This window comes from Pteropus vampyrus, unplaced genomic scaffold, assembly GCF_000151845.1.
Source record: "Pteropus vampyrus isolate Shadow unplaced genomic scaffold, Pvam_2.0 Scaffold150, whole genome shotgun sequence".
Taxonomy (NCBI): Eukaryota; Metazoa; Chordata; class Mammalia; order Chiroptera; family Pteropodidae; genus Pteropus; species Pteropus vampyrus.
This window is the reverse complement of record NW_011888931.1, coordinates 2,949,061-2,955,785: the sequence shown is the minus strand read 5'-3', so window position 1 is coordinate 2,955,785 and position 6,725 is coordinate 2,949,061. Positions and strand designations below refer to the sequence as shown.

General features: G+C 39.2%; 1 pseudogene; it reads left to right on the top strand.

Moving 5' to 3' along the window:
- The first annotated feature begins 5,345 nt into the window (after nucleotides 1-5,345).
- Nucleotides 5,346-5,464, top strand: LOC111745270 (annotated as a pseudogene).
- Nucleotides 5,465-6,725: the final 1,261 nt, after the last annotated feature.

Below are 6,725 nucleotides of genomic sequence, written 5' to 3'. Positions count from 1 at the left end.
TCCCCTCTGGAAGGCAAGAGGCATGTTAAAATTTTGTTCCAGATCACACCTGTAATCCATAAATCGAGTGAGGACTGTTCTCATGAGAATCTGTGCTTCTAAATCCGTGGAACTAAAATCACAAGACAACATTGATAATAGAGTACCCATCGCAAATCTACCAATTGTCATTTATCGTTTCTTACTAAAAGTGTTGTGACATACATGGTTCTACATTTGTTAAGGTTCCTTAAGTCAGCCTGATGGGCATGTTACATAAGAAACCGACAAATCAGCGAGACTTCCCCAAGCCCAGGAATCTGTCTATGTCTCACATCGCCACAGCATCTTTAAGCAGCCCCCAGCCGCTTCCTGGAGGCATGTGCTGAATGAGACACAGAGGCATTTCCAGCACTTTTCTCATTAGCTGACCAACTCTAAGCCTTTCCACCCATTCTGGGTCTCGCCCCTTACCCTGTTTCTTCCGATGCCCTTGGACATGGGTTTTTGTTGCTGATGCTGGTGTATCCTCCCACTTTTCCCCCCAGACCTGAGATTCCTTTCCTGTCTATGATGCTCCACCACTCAGGCCATCTCTCTGGACCCTGCCTCAGGCTGGTTCTGACCCCTTATGTCCTTTCTTTCGATGATGTATTTGAGCTTTGCTTTTCTGTCCAGCATGTTTGTCTTCCAGTGACTTGATTGGACACAGAACTTTGACTTTGGCTTGTTGGAAAGCTTTCTGTGTCAACCTTGGTGCCATGATGTCGAGCTGGCAGTCTGGTCCTGGACCAGTATTGAGTAATCCTGGGCCTGGAGCGCTGGGCTCTTGCTTGCTTAGATACAAACTTGGCTACATGCTCAAGACCTTGTCAGATTTTAACTCACCTCACTGAACTTCCAAGACACGTGTAACCTGATAGTTCCTGGTGAATGTTCTGTACTCATTAATAATGTAGGATTAGAACCTATGGACTTAGCAGGTATGAGGCAAGCTGGAGAGCTTCTGGCCAAGATGGTGATTGAGGGAAAAGGCCATCATCCTTAGGACTGAGAACACACTGGCAATTCTTCTGGTGCCCTGTGGTCCCTGAGCTCTGATTCATTGTCACTCTAGAAGGTGATGTCCGTTCCTCTGAGGCCCGGGTCTGACAGTTTTCACTGAAATCTGACAAAATCGTCCTCATTCCTGCTGCAGACAGAACAACTTATGACCAGCCACTCTGTAGTTCTCTGATGAAATTGAGTAGGTGACATTTCTAGTCTATTCCAGTCTATTAACGTGACTGCGAGATGGAGGAGTAGCCAGCAGGGAGGCATCTCGAGGAAGTCAAGATGGGGATCTTGGCAGAGCTGGGAGGAAGGGTGGGCACTTACCAACCTTACCACGTGCTGCCTCCTGCAACAGAGGGAGCTTGCCAGAGCTTCTCCATGAGCACATGCTCCAACTTGGCACAATTCTGAACCGACAGGCCCAGGAAAGACCGGTCAGATCATGGTTTGATGAGATGTTGAGCTGCAGGTGTTCCGGCTGAATGGGTGGCTCATGGCAGGCAGCTGGTCAGCCTGGCACCTACATGCTAACCTGGCCGGGGTTCATCACAGGCTATCTCAGGGGCTGAGCGCCCCTCCCTGGCCACACCTAGCGGGGATTTGCACCCCCAGAAGGTCCACGGGAATTTCGATGCAGGAGCCTTGTACCCCGTGCCAAGGTGACTCACAACAGCGTTGGCCTCAAGTCGGTGGGGAAAAGCACTGCAGCTTCGGTGGTTCCCAGAGGAACTGGAGAGCCTTCCCATATGCTCCGGTCAGCTCCTCGGGCAGCCTGTAGCACAAGGCCTGGCAGAGTGAAGGTGATCCATATAAGCTACCGCGGCAACAGCTATTCCTCTAACATCTTTCTTTCGGCTCTTGTTCACAGCTCTGATGTATGACTCTGATGAGGTCAGTTTTCAGTTTTTGAAAAAGAAGCAATTTGTTCGAAGATTCTATACTGACTAGTCAGATGTAGTAAATCATGCCATTTCCCAGCTTCGTCGTTTTCATTTGTAAAACGAGAGTCACAATAATGCTGTTTTCCTTGTACCTCTCGTGTGAGCTGTGGGAGTTCTGTGGGGCTAGTACGGCCCTTTGATCTCCTTGGGAAAGGCACCATAGAATAGGAATTGGTTTTAAAGTGCCGTTTTGAAATTAAGATGAGCTTTTTCTCATGTGTTTTCACATTTTTGTTTCTTCTACACTTTGAGTTCTGTTACTCTTTCAATATAGGTTTTGAATCCTTTTTCCTTTACTATTTATATTTAAACCATAAAGTTTACTTTAAGAAGACAGAAAATGGTGTACCCAACAGTTATATGCTGAAGGCCATCTTTCCTTTTTTTCCACCAATAAATGCACTACTCATTCAGAACATTAACAGCAAACCTCAGGCTTAGATTTTGGGCTAGGGTGGGTAGAGAGAGAAGAGAGAAAAATCTGAACCATATAATTAATGAAAGTGGTACCAGCATTGTTGTGTACAATTTGAAACAAATGTGCTGACTTTTCTTGGAGTATCCTGAATAAAAATGAAACAACGAAACATCGAGTTCAACTAAAAAAAAAAGAAAAAACGTAAAAAACCCCCTCCAAACCTTAGAGACAATGTTGCTTAAAATAACCTTAACTTTTGTACTTTTCTTTTACATAAAACTAATAATATATAACAATGAAACTGTCTTTTGTTTTTGAAAATTTTCTATAATTAGATGAACTGTTAAGATTAATAGACTGTGTCCTGGTTAGGGACAACAAGAAAAATATTTTGTCGACCTACATCTACACATTTAATACTTAAATAGTACTTAAATATTGCAAAATTGGGTGTTCTTCTGCCTACCTCATAGTTGGAAAGAACTGTCTAAGTGACTTGCCCAAGGTGATGCTGTGAGCAGGAATCTCTGCCCAGGACCATAGCGCTGGGCCACTTTCTCCCCAACAGATACTGAAAACTTGGGAGAAAAATAAAATCAACTTCCCAAAGTTTTATTTCTGAATGGAATCTTTACAATGACTCTTTGAAACAGGATCTCTACCTCTCAGGAAGGCAAAACCACACTGAACTCAAATCACATGATTTCTGCCCAGTCTCACCCCATCCCTCCCAGTGGAACCAGGAATTCTCTGCCTCGCTTACCTGGGTTTGGGGCTGAGAAGAAATTTTTTCTCTTCTTTTTTAGGTTTAATTCCTCGAGGAAAGAGCGCTTTATATGATGGCTATGGGGAAAGGATTTCTGTTCGCCTCCCCAGTGACCCCCTTACTTTGGGGATAAGCAGAGGGTACTGTTAACTCCTCTTTCTGGCCCTTTTATTCTAGTTGCTTCTTACCTTTGTACAAACTACTCTCTGAACTAAAAGCAGCAGAAATCAATTGATTCTGATGAACCTTGTGGTTTATATTTGTGGACCTTTTTGAAAGATTTTTTTTTTTTTTAAGCGAGTAAATTTGCTTTTGGAAACAGAAGTACTTGTGGAAAAAAAATGATGTGTTAAATTCACTTTTTTAACAGTCTTGCTTTTTTAATTCTGTGCTAAGAACAGAGAGATCCTGGCGCAATTTCAATGAATAGTTTCAGGATATATTTTGTAAAGTCATAAAATGTCCAACTTCATATAAGTTGTATTTCTAAAGCCTCAATAGCACTCAGAAACTGTAATTATATTCCAGACAGTGTCTTGTTCGGCAAAAGAGACTCAAAGAACTTTCTTCATGGTCATGCTTTGACTTCATTCACTTCATTCATAACACTGTCCTAAAAGAATTACCTTTTAGAAAACAGTCAAGACTACAACATAGTGGGAATTTTTGACATGATTGAATTCACAGAAGAGTACCCTTCTATTTTTAGAATAATCAAAACATCCAGAGACATTCAGCTTCTTATTAACGATGAATATTTGCTATTTCAAAACTAAGGTTAAGTAGTATGATGGGAATTGTCAGGCACTGATAAAATGCTAGAATCAGCAGGTTAAGACATCAGATTACACGAAACACTCAGCCTGAGTCTAGCATACAAAAGGTCACCAGAATGACTTTTATATGACTAGCATATAAAAAGTCAATGTTTAACTTTTCCAAGTTTTGCTTAAATAAAGTGTAAGAGAGGGAGAGAGAGAAAATTCTTGGTTGGTTAGATCAATGTATTAAAACATGTTCTGGATAGAGAATAAGAAGAAAGTTTTAACCATTTCAAGAAGCCTTCATGTGTTCTGCAGACCTGACTCATCTTGATTTTCTGTATTTTGTGGTTGCATATGAGAGAGAGAGAGAGAGAGAGAGAGAGAGAGAGAGAGAGAAGAACAAACAAAATGCATGAGGGAGAAAAAAGAAAACATAACGAATATTAGAAGGCAAAGAGAAAATTAAATTTTTTTCTTAGGCGTGGAAAAGGGAAACGAATGGACTAGGTTAACATTTAATAAAACAAGCCCCAGGGTCACAAGTGGACTCCCAAGCAGCAGTTAAATCTGGTATCTAGAGCCTCGAGACTTCAGGCCACGATGTAAAGAAATGCAGGGTTGTCAGCAAGGGCTCTCTTCCTGGGGTTTGTAACTTTGTGGCAAAGTTAGACCCGGGTGCTTCATAGACTGTCTGGGTTCCTCATCATTTTTTAATAGCTCCTCCATTTTCCTTGACCTTGCTACCAAAATGCCAGGACAAGGTGACTTGAAGTGTGGTCCACGGTTGGGGTTAGTCCACACACTGCTTTGAACTGGTTCGTAATGAGATAAGCACAAAAATTGAAAGCAAGCATCTAGAAACTTTAATAGCAATTTGATGGAGTAATTTTATGTCTATAGAATCTAATTTAAAAAATTTATTTGTATATCCTTGGCTTTAATTTCATTTTGCCTAGTAATTTACTTTTATTGTATTTTATATCAGTCTTTGATAGATTGGGGAAAAAATGGTATTATGTCACAGATAGTTGGAAAAGCACTGCTCTGGAGAACCAGGAGTGAATGTTTTTGGGGAAAGTTATCACCCTCTTCCAAATGTGAATGGAGATTATGAAGTGGAGGAGGGTAAACATTTCTTGCCCTGAAGGGTATGCTCAGAAACAATGACCTCTAGTTAATGGTCTTCTTTAGAGCAATGATTCTCAAACATTCATCTCAGGACTCACCTATACATTTAAAAAAATTCAGTTTCCAATCATTCATTGCAAGTGCATAGAAACACAATTGGTTTATAAAATACTTTCTTTATATCCTGTGACCTTGTTTATATCACATATTTGGTCTAGTAGTTGTTTTTTTTTTTGTAGATTCTTTGTCATTTTCTACATAAACAGTCATATCACCTGAGAGTATAAGCAGTTTTAGACTATGGCTATGCTACCCTGAATAAGCCTGATCCTGTCTGATTTCAGAAGCTAAGCAGGGTTGGTTCTGGTTAGTACTTGGATGGGAGACCACTTATGAAGACCAGGTGCTGTAGGTGTAAAAAATAAAAAAATAAGGGATTGTAAGCTGACAAGGTCCTTGCAATCTGTGAGGTCAACCAAGGGTTACCTTGCCTAAAAAAAAAAAAAAAAGAAGCAGTTTTATTTCTTCTTTTATAATCTGTTACTGTTTTTTCTTTTTCTTGCCTAATTTCCCTGACTAGAGCCTCCATTATAATATCAAATAGGAACTGTGGAAGTAGACATTCTTGCCTTATTCCTAATCTTAGGGAGAAAGAATTAAGTTTGTCACCATTAAGTATGGATAGTAGTTTTTAAAAAAGCACTTGAGACTGAGGAAGTTCCTCCCATTTTCTAATTTGCAGAGAGTTTTTATTCTGAATGAATGTTGAATTCTGTCAAAAGGCTTTCTCTGCATCTATAGAGACGATTGTGTGTTTCTTTTTCTTTACTCTGTTGAGATGGTAAATTAAATTGATTTTTGAATTTTGAATCAGCCTGTATTCCCAGGATAAACCCCACATATTCCAGTGTATTGCCATTTTAATATATTACTGAATTAAATTTGCAAGTATTTGGTTGAGGATTTTGCATTTATCAAAATATATATTGATATGTAGTTATCTTTTCTTGTAATATTTTTTAGGGTCCTGGGTAATGCTGGGGAGTTAGGAATGAGATGAGGAGTATTTCTTCCTCTTCTATATTATGGAAGAGTTTGTATAGAATTGGTATTATATCTTCCTTAAAAATGTTCTGTAAAATTTTCCAGCGAAGCCGTTTGGGCTGGACTTTTCTTTATTGGAAGGCTTTTAGCTACAGATTCAATTGCTTAAATAGATATAAGACAATTCATGTTATCCATTTCTTCTTGCGAACTTGTGCAGTTTATATCTTTCAAGGAATTTGTCCATTTCATCCAAGTTGTTGAATTTATGGGCATAGGGTTATTTATAATATTGTCTTATTTATTTTTTGTGAGATTTGTAGTGAAGTCCCCTCTTTCATTCCTCATCATAGTAATTTGTATTTTCCCTCTTTTTTTCTCTCCTTCAGTCTGAATAGATGTTTATCAATTTTATTGCTTTAAAAATGCCCTTGGTTTCTTTAATTTTCTTTATTATTTTTCGATTGTCTATTTTGTTAATTTTCTTACCTTTATTGTTTCCTTCCTTCTGCTTGTACTGGATTTAATATGCTCTCTCTTTCTAGCTTCTTAAGATAGAAGCTTATATAACTGATTTAAGACCTTTCTCCTTTTCTAATATAAACATTAATGTTATGAATTTCCCTCGAAGC